The 16,341-nt window shown below is 41.1% G+C and overlaps 1 protein-coding gene across 1 annotated transcript in view; it reads right to left on the bottom strand.

Annotated features, from left to right (window-relative positions):
• The window catches only part of PRRC2C (proline rich coiled-coil 2C), a 98,160-nt gene extending 87,167 nt beyond the window's left edge, over positions 1-10,993 (bottom strand). The window contains 1 exon segment of the mRNA XM_043568325.1: positions 10,762-10,993. The gene's annotated coding sequence lies outside the window, so the exon portion shown is untranslated.
• Between the last annotated feature and the right edge of the window lie 5,348 nt (positions 10,994-16,341).

Below are 16,341 nucleotides of genomic sequence, written 5' to 3'. Positions count from 1 at the left end.
AGTCTAAGCCAGAGAGTGAAGTAGAAGGTGGAAGACGATAAGGAGGAAAGCAGAAGGAAATGCCAATTTTAACGACTGATTAAAAGCCCCCCAAATAGTAATTATTAAATGCTTACTGAATCAAGCTTACAAGCATTGCTTTGTTCATTTAATAAAAACAAGAGGAGAAAATGTACTACCTGAGTGAGAAAGCATTAAGAGCTTCTGATTGGAATTTAAGGCTTCAGGTGATGACAGGATTTAGAACAGCAAATAACCAGGGAATAGGAATGAAGGAATACAGAATTCTTCATGCTACTTTTACAACTTTTCTGTGAGATTAAAATTATTCCAAAAGAAAAAAGGGAAAACAAAAAAAGCTCGTCTGCTCTCCCAAATACGTTCTTCTCCCCAACTTCACATAACCACTTTCCCTGACCTCTAGATTTAAAACCTTGAGTAATCGGGGCACCTGGGTGGCTCAGCTGGTTAAGCATCTGACTTCAGCTCAGATCATGATCTCGAAGTTCGTGAATTCGAGCTCCAAGTTGAGCTCTATGCTAACAGCTTGGAGCCTGGAGCCTGCTTCAATTCCTCTGTCTCTCTGCCCCTCCCCCTCACGCTCTGTCAGTCTGTCTCAAAAATAAATAAACATTAAAAAAAAAAAAAACCTGAGTAATCTTTCATATTTACATCTCCCACTTCTAACACGAAGAGGGATGTTAAGTTCTAGATGTTCTAATGTAGTAATGTCTCTTGAAGCTTTTTTTTTTTTTAATCTGAGCTCTAGAGATGTAAAAACACGAAATTGGGAATAAGAGCTCAGAGCTCAAGTTACCAAAATTTATCAATGAAGAAACAACTTTAAACAAGTAAAAATAACCTACCCAAAACTCCTAGATGGGGAGAGATAGGGCCAAGATTAAGTCGAAGCTTGATGCCAAAAGCCAATGCCCAAGATAACCTCACCACGTGAGAATCATAATTCAATTTTCATTATAACAGATAAACATCAAACCTTTAAAATGTAATGATAAATGTTATTTTAGGCTAAGAGATTCTAAAGACTCAAGTTTTTATTTCCAAATTTACTCCATTACAGTACAGAATAAAATATCAAGGATAAAAAATTATAGTAACAAAATACAGTAATAACTATCAACAAACACATTCCATCTGTTGTGAAAATGTCATTTTGAAGTATAATAACATAACGTAAAAAGTCTAAGAATCAGTGTGCAAAAGATCGTAAATAAGGGGAGGGGGGCACTCTGTACAGAATTGTTTCCCCTCTCAGAATTCTTACATTGAAGCCCTAACTCCCAACTTGACAGATGGTATGTGGAGATACAGGGCCTGTGGGAGATAATCAGGGTTAGCGGAGGTGATGAGGGTGGGGCCGCATAACGGAATTAAGCTCTTCCAGGAGGAGACACCAAGGCACTCTCCCAGCCACATGGAGACACACAGCTAGAAGGCGGCTGTGTGCGGGGCAGGAAGGGAGACCTCGTCAGAGCCTGATTATGCTTGGTCTTCAGCCTCCAGAACTGTGATAAATTCCTGTTAAGCCATCTAGTCTATGGTATTTTCTCATGGCAGCTGGAGCTGACAAAGACGGGATGTATTAACTCCAGAAGACAGCATTCTGTCTATAAAATTTTAAACTGAATTTTCCACTTAAAATAAAAGGGTCTTGCTCTGGGTAAGAAGTTGAACTAGTCAACTTCTAAGTTCATTTCCATCTCCAATTGTTATAACCACTTAGTGATCCTAAAGTTAGAGTGACATCAAATATTTTTAAGATCACATTTGCAGCTATCATAGAAAAGCTAAGAATACTACCATATGTTGAGTGCCTCTACTACAAATAGCACTACAGCATTAAAAATTGTCATTTTTAAAAACAAAGTGTAATATAAATAAATCTGTTGGGAGTTCTAATCAGAATGGTAGAAGGGCTCAGGCTGTTCTTAGAAACTGAAACACGTGAATTAAGTTTCTAGGGCAGAATGCCCTAAGAATTAGAAAAGATACGCAGCTATTGAATCTTCTGTACCACAAATTACTGTTCTAGCAAAGTTATAAATCTGCACATCTACCATTTACTCAATGAAGTGATTCCCAGATCACTCTTTCTGACAACTTATAATATTTTTAAAGTGCTCATATCACACAACTACTTCTCTTAAAACTGACTTGGTTAAAAAACAAAACTGATTTGGTTTAAATCCCAACTCTAACATTTGGTAGCTAGGTGTTTTCATAGCATAACTGTGGCATATGCATATTATTGGATAAGCATTTCCCTAGTCATTAAATATAATTCTGAACTTTATTTCCTCATCTGTGGGCTATATCCTCTATAGTCTACTGTGAGATTTAATTAACAAAGTACGTATAAAGCTCTGAAAATGGTGTCTGGCACTTAATAAATGGGTAACAGTGTTTTCAAAACTTACACATTACAAATAAAAACCAAAGCATAAAAGCTTCTTAATTAACTTTTTTGCAAGCAAGTCTGTTGGATGTTATAGGATAAAAAGAGACGCATTCTCTTAAAGATGTTCATTTGACATCATGAACTATCCTAAACTTCAACGAAATGGCACCATAAGGGTTGAAATTTCAAGTTTAAATTTGTAAGTGTAGAGAACCAGTTAGCACCCCTCCCTGCCAAGCACTGGCTCCACTCCTCCACCATTAAAACGTGTATCTTGAGACATGGAAGCCTACGCATCTTTCTCCTACTAACTTTATTCTTCCCATGTTTCCAATCTGTCATAAATATAACTACACAATAAAAAAATTTTCTGGTCAGGAAACCAAGCAATCAGCACTTGTAGGCTATTACTGACTTTTCTGTTCTGTTCCTCTTCTTCTCTTTCTCCGTTCCTTCCTCTCTCTCTCTCTTCCTTTCTTTAAAATCTCTACACCTATCGTGGGGCTCCAATTCACAACCCCATGTATTAAGAGTCACATGCTCTTCCAACTGAGGCAGATGGAGGTGCCTAATTTTTAATCCTTATTCAACAGCTCTTTCTTCAGCAGGAGAGATACTTTCTCTCCCCCCAATATCCAAAGAGTCCAAAGACTCTGGATCTAGGGTTGGGAAATATTTCATCTTTCTACATTCTGTATCCTAATTCTTGATGCAAGCTACATGGCTCCACACATATTAAAACTCACAGAGTGGTACACCAAAAGATCCAATTTTTATCTGAATTTCAAAAACTCATACAACAATATAACCAATCTCTACTCTGTCAAAAGCCTCATTTCAATAACACCTCTTTCCTTTAAAAACAAAATTTCTCAGGGCACTTGGGTGGCTCAGTCGGTTAAGCGTCTGACTTCTGCTCAGGTCATGATCTCAAGGTTCATGAGTTCAAGCCTTGTGTCGGGCTCTGCACTGACAGCTCAGAGCCTGGAGCCTGTTTCTGATTCTGTGTCTCCCTCTCTCTCTGTCCTTCTCCTACTCGTGCTCATGCTTGGTATGTATGAATGAATGAATGAATGAATGAATGAATAAATAAATAAATAAAGCAAACATTAATAAAATTTAAAAATTTTAAAGTAATGGACTCTTTCATCTTCCTAACCTTCAGAAGTTAATTTTATACCTCCTACATCGTGGCTTCTTCAGTTAAAATCCACATATATAGTCTGTTTCCCAGTTACTGGAAACATTTAATAAGCTACAATACTCACCTTTAAAATACACTGGATAAAGTGGACGAGTACTTGCCCAACTACTTAACCCATCTTAAAAAGTTCTAAGCTTTTTGTTCCTTGGTGACCATTTCTCCAGTCTCCCGATTGTTTTTTATTCTGTTCTAAATGTATCCTGAATAGATCTCCCCAGGACCTTTTCAGAGCATCCACTGGCCTCCACAGGGCCTTTGTGCAAATAGAAAAACATATGCTTCTGGGGAGAAACAGGAACTCCTCTGGGTGAGGTGGTGATGCACGGGGAGAGAGGGGAGGAGTGAAAGCACGATTACCCCTGGGAGGCCTAGCCAGAGCACAGGACTCTGAAAGCAGAGCCTGGAGCAGATTTCAGTCCTTGTTGTCTCCTTCAGCCCAGCACATTTGTGCAGTGCACAAACGGCACAACCACACAAAGCAGCCCTACACTTTCAGATCATTCACTAGGAAAGAGGGAAGAAAGATCAATTATTAACTTCTCTAGCCACCCATTCTCCAGCTACATATGCATCCATCCCTTACCTTGCACACTCAAATATTTGGAGGGGATCTCTCAACATCAGAAAGCCTATCCTCCCTTTACCTTTTTTAACTTTCTATTTTTCATGGTTCTCTTTTCTGTTTAAGTATGGTGAATGCTCATGTAATATCAAAGAATATTAAATTCAAAAGACACATGGAAACACATTTAATGTGATCTTTGCAACAATCCTCTGAGATAGGTGAAATGGCGATTTTCTTTATTTCACAGATGAATATACAGGTTTCCCCTGCTATGAGAGAGCAAAGCTTTCCTCTGAAACCTTGCGTAAGCTGAAATGGCTACAGCAAAGAAACAATTACCATTAACTCATATGGAAAAATTTTTGTAGCATTCCCAGACCCAACAAATAACCTCTCTTAGGCTTTTCTGATCCCTTAGGAGCCATCCTGCTAACAAATTCACACACACACACACACACACACACACACAAAAATAAAGTACAGATGTTGACAAACACAGTTCAAAGCCATGTCCCGATGCTACACTGGTAGTTCCCGAAGGACACTGGTGGCATCACTCTCACTGCCTCTATAATGGCTCACCACTGAATGCTATTGTCACTTTTTGCTTTCTGTAAAAGTGAAAATCTTCTTCAGAATTCTTACAGGGTGCCTGGGTGGCCCAGTTGGTTAAACGTCCAACCTCGGCTCAGGTCATGATCTCACAGCTCATAGTGAGTTTGAGCCCCGCGACGGGCTCTGTGCTGACAGCTCAGAGCCTGGAGCGTGCTTTAGATTCTGTGTCCCCCCCTCTCTCTAACCCCCCCCCCCCCGCTTCTGCTCTGTCTCTCTCAAAAATAAAAAAAGTAAAAAAAAAAGTTCTTCCAGTTAGCAAAAGAGGGTACTAATGTATGTCTTTCATAAAAGCAAAGTGGGATAGTACAAACCTCCAAAAAGCGGGGAATACCTGTACCTAAAATTTGAAGAAGCCATGTTACTTGCCTCTCAAGTTAACAGCAGGCACAAAGGACAAAACGTAGGTGACAAAAGGACTAAAACTAGGTGTTTTAACTCACAGTACAGAGCTCATGTTGCGCATTCAAGTCACCTAAAAATCAAGAAGTCTCACTACTTATTCCTCCCTGCTTAACCTTTCACCCTCATTACTCGACCTAAATTCTTTTAGGGTCACCAAAGATCTCTCAGCCAAATCCAAAGGCCACTTATATTTTTCTGAACTCTGCTCCATTTGGCTGTAATAATCCCCTTTTTTAGATATTCTAAATCCACCCTGATTTCCGTGGTGACTTCCTCACTTATTCATTCTTGCCTTCCTTCTCTTCCCACAGATTGTCTTCGGTATCTTGCTACATTTCAGTCTTAAGCAAATACCCCCACTTTGCAGTTTATAATGGAAATGGTTGCCCCAAGTACATGGTCAAGGCTCTAATTTAGATCTCTTCTCCTGTAATGCTGCCATTCCCTGTGATGAATCCATTCCATCCTAGACTTTCATCACTTCTCGCTTTCATTACTTCTAACTGTTGCCTAATCCTATCCAGCATTCATTTCTTGTTTTTCTTTTTTTTTCTTTTTTTAAGATTTTTAAGTATTCTCTACACCCAACATGGGGCTCAAACTCACAACCCCGATCAAGAACTGCAAGCTCTACCAACTGAGCCAGCCAGGCTCAGTTTTGTGGTTATGTCCTGAACAGTGGAATACAAGACTACTAATGGTGTATTAGATGATTTTAAATGGTCCGTAGAGGAATATTTAAAATTATGTTTATTTGGGGGCACCCGGGTGGCTCAGTCAGTTAAGCATCCGCCTCTTGATTTCAGCTCACGTCATGATCTCACAGTTCATAAAATCAACCCCTGAGGTGGGCTCCGTGCTCAATGTGGGGCCTGCTTGGGGTTCTCTCTCACCACCCCTCCCCTGCTCCCCACTTGTTCTCGCTCTCAAAATAAATAAATAAACATTAAAAATACATAAAAATCAACTTTAAAAAATGTTTATTTTGAAACATGTTGAAGGGGGGGGAAAAAACTAACACCAAGTAATCATGTATATTCTTTTAAATTCACTTACTTAGGGGTGCCTGGGCGGCTCAGCTGGATGAGCGTCCAACTTCGGCTCAGGTCATGATCTCAGTTTGTGAGTCCGAGCCCCGCATTGGGCTCTCTGCTGTCAGCACAGAGCCTGCTTGGGATCCTGTCGCCCTCTCGTTCAGCCCCTCCCCTGCTCACTCTCTGTTTCTCTCAAAATAAGTGCACTTAAAAAAATAAATTCACTTATTTAAAAGACAGTAACTTGAATTAAAGAAAATATTAAAACAGAAGGTTTGAAGATCTTAAAAGACATGAATGTCTTAAGGTTGGGAAATACTGGCCACTGGGAAATCCATGTTGTATGGAAGTTACACACTTAGGCTCTGGGTCAATGATTCGAATCCCATATACTAACTAAGTAACTTTGAAAGAATTACTTAAACCTCTTTAAATCCCAGTTTACTAGTTGTGTAACAAGGACAAAATAATCTACCTCCTAGGCTTACTGTATAGATCGAAAAAGATAATCTACAAAATTACCTTAGCTCAGTGCTTAGCATGGAAAGTGCTCAACAAATATCAGTAATTGCAATTATTCTTTTAATTTCTTTTTTAATATTTGTTTTTTTTTTTTTTAGAGAGACAGAGTGCAAGTGGAGGAGGAGCAAAGAGAGAGGTAGACACAGAATCTGAAGCAGGCTCCATCCAGGCTCTGAGCTGTCTGCACAGGGCCCAACATGGGGCTCAAACTCACGGACAGTGAGATCATGACCTGAGCTGAAGTTGGACGCTCCATCGACTTAACCACCCAGGCGCCCCAGTAATTGCAATTATTCTTGATCTCTCTTGGCCATCATGCCTTCACTTGTAATCAACTAGGCACCTGATCTATATTATAGAAATGTTCATATATGGATTTGCTGCCCCAAATTTCCCTTTCCTGCTTGTATGTCTTTATTTTTATCTTCTGGTATAAATCCAAAGATCACACGTCAGCTTTTAACATTAATCCTTAAAACCGTGAGCATCTTGGCAGTAGGAACCAAAAGCCATATTCCTCTGACTCACTATGCCTTACAAAATTAAAAGAATCTTTAACGTTTGTTGAATAAATCTAAATTTTAGAAAGGAAAATCGGATGCAAACAAATCTCACAACGCACAGTACATAAACATAAGCTATGTGAAAGCATCTTATGCTATTCTAATGGAGAGGTGGGCGGGGTGGGGGGAGGGAATGACAGGGTACTATTTTGCTCTACTAAGATATCTGTCAGTTGAATCTTAGTTGGTGGGTCTAGTCTTCTATTTTCTAATCTCATTCACTCAATAATAAAACCTAGGTATATGCCAACCACCATACAAGGTGTGGAAGATATGGAAACAGTCTAGTAAAGCAAAACACACTAATATTGGAACACAGGTAAAAAGAAAATTACTACATAATATGCTATGTAAATAATACCCAAGTGGTTTTTTTTTTATACTAGATGTGCCCCACAAATGTTAACTACATCCCATCCTCCCTTAAGGCAGAGCACCTAGGGGTGAGAACATTACATCACATTGACAGTAATAATTTTATTGCTATCTTGTGTTGACTCTACATATACTAACCATATAAAAGTTTTTGTCTGCCAACTAGACAACTGTTGAAATTCAGTAATTGTTTGATCTGATTTGCCGGCAAACATGTACACACACAGGCCCTAAAACATGACTGGCATTCTGTTAATCTAGAGCAAAATGACGACTAATGTAACTGGTGAAAAGATCAGTTTATATTTAACCTTTCTGGGACTGGGAAAAAACACTACAGAAAATACACTGAAGTTACCCTCTCGAGAATATTTTCACCCACAAAGATGTCCTGACTGACACATCAAAGGCTTTATTGAGAAATTTAAAATGTCATGACTCAGAAAACTAACATTAATTCTCAAGTTTCTAAACAACAGTTAACAGTTAACATAGACGGAGATAAGCTATCATTGCGTTACCCTATTCAGAAACTGATTCTCACTTTGCTGAAAGTGTATTAGTCATAACTCAGTGAGACACAACTTCTGGATCTCCTTCACTGTAAGAACAGGATTTGTACCAATTTGTGTAACATTTTATCAATCATCAATCCTTGTCTTACACAAATTTGGCATAAACAGCATCTGAAACAGAAGTTACTCAACTGGCTTACAAATTGAAGTGGGGGGGGGGCAAGAGGAAACCACTTGGAGGGAGAGGGGGATATAATATAATCTTCAAAGACATTTTACCAATACGGGTGGTGGGGTGGCATTAAGGGTAAGGGAGGGAATGAGTCAGAACTTCTGTATTTTCAGCTGTGCTCAGCATACTGAACCCAGGGTTACTGACTGCAGAGCATGAAGAAATCTTTAAGAACAAAATCCAGCACGTAAGTGTAAAAAGAAAGAAAAACTATTTAAATACGCAAAGAATATATACTCCATTCTAAGAATATACAGATTACTTACTGTTTATGCCAATATTCTGCCAGTCTACTATTAGTTGGCCTTTTACTGTATCCTGAGCACAGTAACAAGCCCTTTACACACATGATCTTTGTTAATCCTGCAGCAAACCTTAGAGGGAAGTACTGTTATCATCACCTCCATTTTACAGATGAGGAAATATTCTACCAACAATATAGGCCAGATCTCAAAATTTTAAGATTATGTCATACTACCTAGTCAAGGGTTTTAACCAACTGGCCTTTACTAGAAAAGGGGAGAAAAATTAGCTTCTAGCCCATCCCCAAAGTAGTTACAACCATTTTTTTTAACCTTGCAACACTTTCACCATTGTGTGCAACAATGTTTCTATACTGAAATCAAGCAAAAGAAAAAACTAGGTTAACAATGCTACATCTTCAGTTACCACAGTTCCTAAAATTACAAGAAACAGGGAGGCAGTTTGATGGCTTTACAGCATCCCCTTTCGATTTAGACAGTCTGGGTTTGAATCTCTACCGCAACACGGTAACTGCCTGTGACCTTGGTCACATTAATATCTCTGATTTTATCTCATCTGTAAAATGGGGATGATAATAAGAGCACCTCCCTCAAGTACCGGCTGTAAGATGAGAAAAGATAATGTATGTAAAGAGCTCGTTACTGTGCTCAGTACACAGTAAAAGGTCAACTAATGGTGGAGGGAAAACAGCCACATATGTAAGCTCACCAAACCAAAATATACAAGTAAAAAGCCTGCATTCTGACAAGCCCACTATAAAAAAACAAATTACTATTTGACCACACGCCAAAGACAAAATTCAAAGTCAATCCATTCCTAATTTTCCTAGAGGATCAATGCATTTGAGGTGGGCCAGAAACGATGCTGCAGTGCATCTGACACACACCTAAAAATGGCTCCAGTCGGAGTAGCATCTTAATCACCACCAGAGGAGGTTAAATCTACTTTTTAACAAACGCTGGAGTTAGGCTCGGTGGGCGCTTAGGTATCACGCCACCGTGGTTATTTGCAGGAGGAAGCTATCAAGCACTGGATCAAGAATCCTGATTTTTCTGGTGCATTCCAAAGGAAAACCTTCCAGCACAAGCCGCCTACCGTACAATTCCAAGGACCCTAGCGAGGTATGAATCTACGAGCCTAGGCTGAAGATCAGCCAATGCAGAAATCCGGGCGGCTTCGGGAGCCAGCAAACATCAGGCATGTTGGAAATCTCAAACAGATCTCAAATCAAGTCAAAACAAATATGCATCCCTTTAAAGGAACTAGACGCATTCCTCTCGGGCAAAGGAACAATTTATCAGCGTTCCCATTGGTCCCCATGCCCTTTTCTGCAAGTCCTGAAGTGGGGCCTTTACCGTAACACCAGTAACATTAACGCTGTCTCAAAGCGAGAGAGCTGCAGAGTGGGATTCACTACGCAGCTCAGGGGATGGCGAGGCCTGGGGAACGAAATGACTACCAAATCGTCGTCTGGAGTTGGGGCTGCACGTCCCTAGCGGAAGTAGGGTTGGTCCAGATTCCCCCAAGCGCCTCTCACCGAGTCAGGTCTTTAGCCCGGTCTCTCTCACACAGTGCTCGCTGCAAATTCCACCCTAACTACACACGGAAAAGAAGTAGGCAGTAAAGGCCCCAGATGAGCCCTTGGGCCGTTTGGGGGACGCTTCCCACACAGGCGGAAAAAAGCCATTATCCCAAGGACGGGAACCCCCTTCGTCTGGCCGGCTACGCGAGTAATCCCCCCGCGGGGCCTGAGCGGGGACCGGGTGGGAGAGAGACCGACGGCTCCGGAACTCCCGCTGCAGACCACATGGGGCGGGTCTGACTCCGGTTTCCCGCTCCGCGACCAGGAGGCCGAGACTTCCCCCAGACACAGACATGATGAGAACCAAAGAGAAAGCGGGGGATGGCTCGACCCCAGGCCGTCTCCCAGCGGCTCGCCAGTCTCTGCCCGCCAGGGCCGGGGTGCGCTCCCACGCCCCAGGCGGCCCCCCGCCAGCCCACCCCGATGGGGCCCGCTTTGATCACAGCTCCTACGCCCTCGCTTTCCTTACCGGCCAGGGCGAGTGTCAAGCGGAGTGTGTCTGCGCACTTCGAGAGTCTCTGCCGCGCTCTGATCGAGGGAAGGGGGAGGGGAGGCGAGGGGTGGGGGGGGATGGAAGGACCACCCGACCGGGGAAGCCGAAGCTGCGGATGGACAAACCGCCAAAGCACTTTCGCTGCTTCCCGAGAGGGAGAGAGCGAGCGAGAAAAAGAAGCAAGATGGCGGCTAGCCAGCCCCTACGTACTACGTCATGCCGCGGCGTACGTAAGGCAAATCTCCGCAAGACCGCCCTCCGGCGCAGAGACGGCCCGATCACGTGAGGCCTCCGTGGCGGCCCAACCCCGGCGGAAGGCGACGGCGCCTCCTGCTGGAAGGAGGGAGTTCCTGCAATCGGGGTTCCCGCCGCGGGGTAAGGATTTGCAGGAGCTCTCTCCAGGAATTCTGGAAGGGGCCACGATTGTACACTGATAGGCCTCAGGGAAGGCAGCACTCTTGTAAGTGGTGGATGGGTGTGTGAATCGGTTCAACCGACAGTCCGGCGCTACGTATCAACAGTACATTATGCATAATCTTTAACCTTGGTGTTTGACAGTATCTTGATATTTTCCAGAAATATGAGTACACAGTATTCATAATACCAAAAGCTGTCTGTTGACAAGAGATAAATAAATGCATTATGATACATCCATATAATGGACTATTCTGAAGCCATTAAATTCAGATTAATACTTAATGATCAGGGAAATGCTTATGCCCTAATATATTTATGCCGTAACTATGCTAGAAACACACACACATACACATATTCATTGAAAAGAATAAAAAACGTACTCTGGATGTTAATAATGGTAATGTGAACAATAGTTTTCTTAGGGCATTCAGATTTTTAAAAAAGATTTTATGTATGCCTTTCTATAATTTCCATATTTTATCATCACAAATCAGTTTTAATGTGTAATGAAAACTTTGTGAGTCATAATATTGTTATGAGACACAAATGATAAATATGTGCACACATATAGTGTATATAGTGTGTGTGTAACTGTATATGGTATTGTGTTAATTTAAGTTTCATAAAGCATTACATATTTTTTTAGGTTTTAGAATAAAACAAAAACATGTTTTGCTAAGTGCTATGTCATATGGGTAAGTTACTTAATATCTCTTTGATTCAGTTTTCTCATGTAAAATGGAGGCTATACCTACTTCTATCTGTGTCAACTATACTTCAATTAAAAAACACAATAAAATGTTTTAAAAATTAAAAAAAAATTTCTTCCACAAAAAATAAAAATACCTACTTCTCAAGTTTGTGTTATTTACTCACCAAATGTGTACTGAGCACCTACTGTCTATGCTAGGTACTGGGATATAAAGGTATAGAACAATTAAGACATTGGCCCTGGGGCACCTGGGTGGCTCAGTGAGTTAAGCGACCGATTCTTGATCTCAGCTCAGGTCTTGATCTCAGCGTGGTGAGTTCAAGCCCTGTGTGGGCTCCTTGCTGGACATGAAGCCTACTTAAAAAAAAAAAAAAAAATGACCTTGGTCCTAGGCAACAGTCTAGTGATACAGATCAAATAATAGGTTTGGATATGTGCAACAAAAGAAACAAACAAGATATCAAGATAAAGAATAACCAGGAAGAAGGGCAGGGGGAATTTATTTTAGAAAGCGTGGTCCCTGAGTACTTTTCTGAAAAGGGGCCACTGAAACTGGGACCTGAATGACAAGAAGAAGCAGTAATGCAAAGAGTAGGTGGAAAAGTGCTCTGGACCAAGTGAACTGCAATTGCAAATGCCCTGATCTGGGAAAGAGTTTGGAATGTTCTAGAAACTAGGAGAGGCATATGTCTGGAACTTAGTTAAGAGAGTGACACAAACAAGATGAGACTGGAAGGAGAGTCGAAAGCCAGATTCAGAGGAAGCTAGGTTAGGGAGTTCAGAAAGAATGTCACCTAGGAGCAGTGAAAAGCCATTTGAAGGTTTTAAGAAAAGGAGCCACAGGATCTGATTTTACATTTTAAGGAGATCGCCAGTAACTGCTGAATGAAGAGTGTGAAAAACAGATTGTGGGGAGGCAAGAAGGGAAGCAAGGAGCTCTACTAGGCAGTAATGAAGTAATTACAGTGGCGAAGAATGATAGTGGTCTGGACTAAGATGGAGGCTGTGAACTTGGAGAGAAGTAGACAGATTTGGCACATATTTTGGAGCGAAAATATACTCGCTTGTGGGAAACGATCACTTCTCCATGTAGGGAAAGAAGAAAAGAATCAATGACAACAGATTGACGGCTTGAGCAACTGGGTGAATGACAGCAGCATTTATAGAGATTATGGTGTTGGAAGAGGGGAGGAAAACCATTTGGCTGGTAGAGCAATATTAAAAAGAAAAACTGGGGCTGAGCCCAGGTAGCTCAGTCAGTTAAGTGTTCGATTCTTAATTTCAGTTCAGGTCAGGATCTCACGGTTTGTGGGTTGGAGCCCCAAATCAGGCTCCAGGTGGAGCTTGATCCCAGAGATTGTCTCCCTCTCTCTCTGCCCCTCCCCTGCTCGCGTGTATGAGTGCACGCACATGCTCACATGCACACACATGCTCTCTCTCTCTCTCTCTCTCATTCAAAATAAATAAACAAACAAACAAATAAATAAATAATTTTTTTTTTAATTTAAAAAGAAAAATTGGAAAGGGGTACCTGGGTGGCTCAATCGGTTAAGCGTCCAACTTCAGCTCAGGTCATGATCTCGCAGTTCATGAGTTCAGGCCCCGCATTGGGATCTGTGCTGACAGCTTGGAGCTCGGAGCCTGCTTTGGATTCTGTGTATCCCTCTCTCACTGCCCCTCTGTCACTCTCACTCTCTCACACTCAAACATGAATAAACATGAAAGAAAGAAAGAAAGAAAGAAAGAAAGAAAGAAAGAAAGAAAGAAAGAAAGAAAAGGAAAGAAAGAGAAAGATTGGGAAAGATTAAATTTTGGACATATTAAATTTGAGGTGTTCATGTAATGTCCAACTGTGGATCAAATATGCAGTTGACATGCATATCTAGAGAGCTCAGGGGGGAAGTCAGCATCAGAGAGAGAGAGTTGAGTCTCACAGACGTGGGTTTCATACGTGTACACATGTATTTCATAGACATGTGTTTAAAGTGGTGGAAGCAAGTCAGATCCCCTAGGGAGAGAGTAGAGAAAGAGGGAAAAATGACCAGCTCTACGGAACAGCAATACGTAAAGGTCAGGTGGAGGCAGAGAACTTAGAAAAGAAAACTGGGGAGAAGCCAGAGAACTGGAAAACCTGAAGATGATGATGTCACAGAAGCCAAGAGAGGAGAGGATTACAAGATGGCGTGAGCACTCACATATGTTAAATGCTGCTGAGAAGTCAACTCATATGAAGAAGGAGCCAGAAGTATCCACTGGGTTTGGCAACATGGAGGTTACTGGTATCTTTTACAAGAAGTTTTGGTGGAGTAATGAGGCCAGAAAGTCATAAGATAGTGAGCTGAAAAGGACATAGATGCTGAGAGAGTGGAGACTACGGATAAACAATTATTTCCAGAACTTGAACTTTGCCATAACAGGAAAACAACTATAACTGGAGGGAATCTGGAGTAAAAAGAGACATTAAAAAAAAGTTTTTAAGTTTATTTACCCATTCTGAGACAGAGAGAGCGAGTGGGGGAGGGGCAGAGAGACAGGAAGAGAGAGAATCAGAATTCTCTGTTCAGCTCTTTGGTATAGCTACTGAGAAAATAGATTCACCAGTGCTGGGTTTGACTAGGCAAGTATGATGTAGGGAAGTGATCATATTGAATTTGAACATATAGTGGGTGTGTGGTAAATGGAAACTTGTGTCCACTTTATGAATTACATATGGTATATTTTTTAATTCAAAAATTCCCTGCCACTTCTCCTGGTCTGAGCTGTCTTCCCCACCAATATAGTCAAGGAATTGTCACTGTAGCAATGTTAGAATAAAATAATAAACAGAGGTAAATCACAAGCACACCCACCCCTCCATTGATATCAATGGTCCTTTGAAATGGAAAAGTTTGGCTGATAATATGCTCATTGCTGGGGGAAGGCCTACTGACTGTCCCCAAGAGGACAGGGAAGCCTTACCTCGGTGAATTTTTCCCAACCTTCCAGGATCTAGCCTAGAGTACTTTAGTCTCAGAAATACGTTTCTTCAGCAACATAAAACAGCTTCAGCCATCAGATGAATTTACATTAACCAAGGTCATGAGAATGATACATAGATCCAGAATATTAATTTATTAATTTTCAATGTATATACCTGAAGACTCAAGACTGCAAAGCCAGTGAATTTTCTATGTAGACAAACCTACTCAGGAAACCTAAGGCATTATCAATCAGAAGGCTGCTTGATGGGCACAGATTCAGAACAAGTAGGGTTATGTGTATAGATTATTCTTGATTCACCTATCTGCATGACAGGATGATTTTGTCCCAAAGATGGAAATACTTAATTTCCAATGGTTGCAACTTTCTACATCGATCTCCAATACAGTAGGGACATCCTGGCATGCTATTGATTTGAGCTGCTTCTCTCCTTGACAGCACTTGGATGGGCACTGGCCCTGAAGTGCCTTGGATGCTTCTTTCTCTGTTTCAATGGCTACTCAAACCTCTCAGCAATATTCTTTCAATAAAAATCAAGTTACAGTCAGGTCAGGCCAGTTTGTGTTTTAAAGGTGACTTTGCTTAATTCTGGTCTTATCCATTGTGTGTCATCTTAAAGTTTAGCTCTCAGTCTCTTCTGTCTCTTCCGTCTTCTGTCTCTTACTTCCAATATCTTGGGGAAGAGTCTTCTGTCTTCTGTCTCTTACTTCCAATATCTTGGGGAAAATCTGACTGAAATCTCTAGGTATTGGTACAATGTCCAAAGCCAAATAATATTCTTTTAAAATGTGTTTTGTTTTGGGAGTGCCTGGGTGGCTCAGTTGGTTAAGTGTCTGACTTTGGTTCAGGTCATGATCTCAGAGTTCGTGAATTCGAGCCCCACGTTGGGCTCTGTGCTGAAGGCTCAGAGCCTGGAGCCTTCTTCAGATTCTGGGTCGCCCTCTCTCTGCCCCTTCCCCTGCTCACGTTCTCTCTCTCTCTCTCTCTCTCTCTCTCTCTCTCAAAAATAAACATTGAAAAAAATTTTTAAGTACTTTGTTTTGAATTATTCACATCTCTCCTAATGCCCCTTCAGCATAGGTAAATTTGTCATAATGGAAATGTTCTCATGACAGACTGAATGAAACTTGTCATTTAATTTCCAGTTTTGATTTGTAAAAATTAATTTGGGGGCTACATGATCAAATTGCCAATTAATGGTATGCAACCAAGCAAACTGTTTCTTACTCAAAACAAATTGTCCAAACAATGTGACCTATTTCCTTTGTGATTGCCCAAGTCTTATTTGCTAATGTTTTTATTGAGTTTCTACCCTTGTCATTGAGATTGATTCTATAAACCTAGAGGCACTGAAGATTTATGAGATGTTTGGTAAAAAATAAAAGAATCAATGACCACATCATGCTTTATTAGTAGTAGTGTTTCCTAAAGTTTTGCGTGCACATGAC

The sequence above is a fragment of the Prionailurus bengalensis genome, chromosome E4 (assembly GCF_016509475.1).
Source record: "Prionailurus bengalensis isolate Pbe53 chromosome E4, Fcat_Pben_1.1_paternal_pri, whole genome shotgun sequence".
Taxonomy (NCBI): Eukaryota; Metazoa; Chordata; class Mammalia; order Carnivora; family Felidae; genus Prionailurus; species Prionailurus bengalensis.
The sequence above is the reverse complement of the archived record's forward strand: the minus strand, read 5'-3'. Positions and strand labels throughout refer to the sequence as shown.